The sequence below is a fragment of the Chiloscyllium punctatum genome, chromosome 12, assembly GCF_047496795.1.
Source record: "Chiloscyllium punctatum isolate Juve2018m chromosome 12, sChiPun1.3, whole genome shotgun sequence".
Classification (NCBI taxonomy): domain Eukaryota; kingdom Metazoa; phylum Chordata; class Chondrichthyes; order Orectolobiformes; family Hemiscylliidae; genus Chiloscyllium; species Chiloscyllium punctatum.
Genome location: NC_092750.1, coordinates 67,773,132 through 67,776,129, shown reverse-complemented (window position 1 = coordinate 67,776,129; position 2,998 = coordinate 67,773,132).

Sequence of the window (2,998 nt, the reverse complement as noted above, 5' to 3'; positions counted from 1 at the left end):
CTCGCACGGCGAGATACGCGCCTGCGCACTGCTCTTTTCCGCCAGGGGTCGCTTGCCATCCCCGGGGGTTAGGGGTCACTTACTGTCCGGGGGTTAGGGGTCACTCACTGTCCCCGGGGGTTAGGGGGTCACTCACTGTCCGGGGGTTAGGGGTCACTCACTGTCCTCGGGGGTTAGGGGGTCACTCACTGTCCCCGGGGTTAGGGGGTCACACTGACCCTGGGGTTAGGGGTCACTCACTGTCCCCAGGGGTTAGGGGTCACTCACTGTCCCGGGGGTTAGGGGGTCACTCACTGTCCCCAGGGGTTAGGGGTCATTCACTGTCCCCAGGGGTTAGGGGTCACTCACTGTCCCGGGGGTTAGGGGGTCACTCACTGTCCCCAGGGGTTAGGGGTCACTCACTGTCCCCAGGGGTTAGGGGGTCACTCACTGTCTGGGGGTTAGGGGTCACTCAGTGTCCCCAGGGGTTAGGTAGTCACTCACTGTCCCGGGGTTTAGGGGGGTCACTCACTGTCCCTGGGGTTAGGGGGGGTCACTCAATGTCCTGGGGGTTAGGGGAGTTACTCACTGTCACCAGGGGTTAGGGGTCACTCACTGTTCCGGGATATAGGGGGTCACTCACTGTCCCGGGGGCTAGGGGGTTACTCACTGTCCCCAGGGGTTAGGGGGTCACTCACTGTCTGGGGGTTAGGGGTCACTCACTGTCCCCAGGGGTTAGGGGGTCACTCACTGTCCCCAGGGGTTAGGGGTCACTAACTGTCCCGGAGTTTAGGGGTCACTCACTGTCCCGGGGGTTAGGGGGTCACTCACTGCCCCAGGGGTTAGGGGGTCACTCACTGTCCCCAGGGGTTAGGGGTCATTCACTGTCCCCAGGGGTTAGGGGTCACTCACTGTCCCCGGGGGTTAGGGGGTCACACTGACCCTGGGGTTAGGGGTCACTCACTGTCCCCAGGGGTTGGGGTCACTCACTGTCCTGGGGTTTAGGGGTCACTCACTGTCCTGGGGGTTAGGGGGTCAGTCACTGTCCCAGGGGTTACGGGTCACTCACTGTCCCCAGGGGTTAGGGGGTCACTCACTGTCTGGGGGTTAGGGGTCACTCACTGTCCCCAGGGGTTAGGTAGTCACTCACTGTCCCGGGGTTTAGGGGTCACTCGCTGTCCTGGGGTTTAGGGGGGTCACTCACTGTCCCCAGGGGTTAGGGGTCACTCACAGTCCCGGGGGCTAGGGGGTTACTCACTGTCCCCGGGGGTTAGGGGGTCACTCACTGACCCTGGGGTTGAGGGTTACTCACTGTCCCCGGGGGTTGGGGGTTACTCACTGTTCCCGGGGGTTAGGGAGGTCACTCACTGTCCCGGGGATTAGGGGGTCACTCACTGTCCACGGGGGTTAGGGGGTCACTCACTGACCCGGGGGTTGGTGGTTATTCACTGTCCCCGGGGGTTAGGGGGGTCACTCATTGTCCTGGGGATTGGGGAGTCACTCACTGTCCTGGGGGTTAGGGGTCACTCACTGTCCCCAGGGGATAGGGGGTCACTCACTGTCCCAAGGGTTGTGGGTCACTCACTGTCCCCGGGGGTTAGGGGTCACTCACCTTCCCGGGGGTTAGGGGGTCACTCACTGTCCCCAGGGGTTAGGGGTCACTCACTGCCCCGGGGGTTAGGGGGTCACTCACTGTCCCGGGGGCTAGGGGGTTACTCACTGTCCCCGGGGGTTAGGGGGTCACACTGACCCTGGGGTTAGGGGTCACTCACTGTCCCCAGGGGTTGGGGTCACTCACTGTCCCGGGGTTTAGGGGTCACTCACTGTCCTGGGGGTTATGGGGTCAGTCACTATCCCAGGGGTTAGGGGTCACTCACTGTCCCCAGGGGTTAGGGGGTCACTCACTGGGGGTTAGGGGTCACTCACTGTCCCCAGGGGTTAGGTAGTCACTCACTGTCCCAGGGGTTAGGGGGGTCACTCACTGTCCTGGGGGTTAGGGGAGTTACTCACTGTCCCCAGGGGTTCGGGGTCACTAACTGTCCCGGAGTTTAGGAGTCACTCACTGTCCTGGGGTTAGGGGGTCACTCACTGTCCCCAGGGGTTAGGGGGTCACTCGCTCTCCCCGGGGTTAGATGGTCACTCACTGTCTCCGGGGGTTAGGGGGTTACTCACCATCCCTGGGGGTTAGGGGGTCACTAACTGTCCTGGACTTTAGGGGTCACTCACTGTCCCGGGGGGTTGGGGGTCAATCACAGTTCCTGGGGGTTAGGGGGTCACTCACTGTTCTGAGGTTTGAGGAGTTGTTGGAGGTCACATGTTTACTGGGTGGGCAGGATTAGCTGTGATACCCAGGTGATTGAACGGCCCTCACTGTCTTGCTTTTACAAATAAAAGGAGAACAGTTGGTTGAGCTACTAGAGAGTGTTTGGTGTAAGAAAGAACTCTGGGGTCAAGCTCATGTCGGGCTAAAGGAAGAAAAGTTAATGGGGAAGGAGGAGGTGTCAAGTTGCTTTCACTGCCTATTGCATCAAGATATTGAGAAACAGAAATTTGGCTGGTAGCTGGCCTTAATTTCAATCTCCTTTAACAACCCTAAACATGAAGTATCATTCCTGGAAGGCAGCAATTAAGTCTTTCAACGGTGCAAGGCTTCACAAAGTGGTTTAGTTGTCCATAGAATATCTCATGATCATTGTGATCAATACTGATGCTGCAGTTGTGCCTGGCTACCTGTAAAGATCTCGTTTGAATTGTCCCTGGATGCTTGTTATCCACAACTTGCTGTTGCTTTTTTCTCCCTGGTCTCTTAACAAACCACATTTCAGTTCTGAGTGGTTTCAAATCTGCTCTGCCCTCACAATTAAAAGTCTAGAGGAAAGCAACAGTTCCAGAGAAATTACTTGTCAATTACTGCACAGGACCAGAAAGCTAAGAAGATTGTGCTGATATTTAATCTCCATGGGGAGTCCCCTGTCAACCTATCTCACCTCTCTCTATCAGCATGCAGTTTTATTCCTCT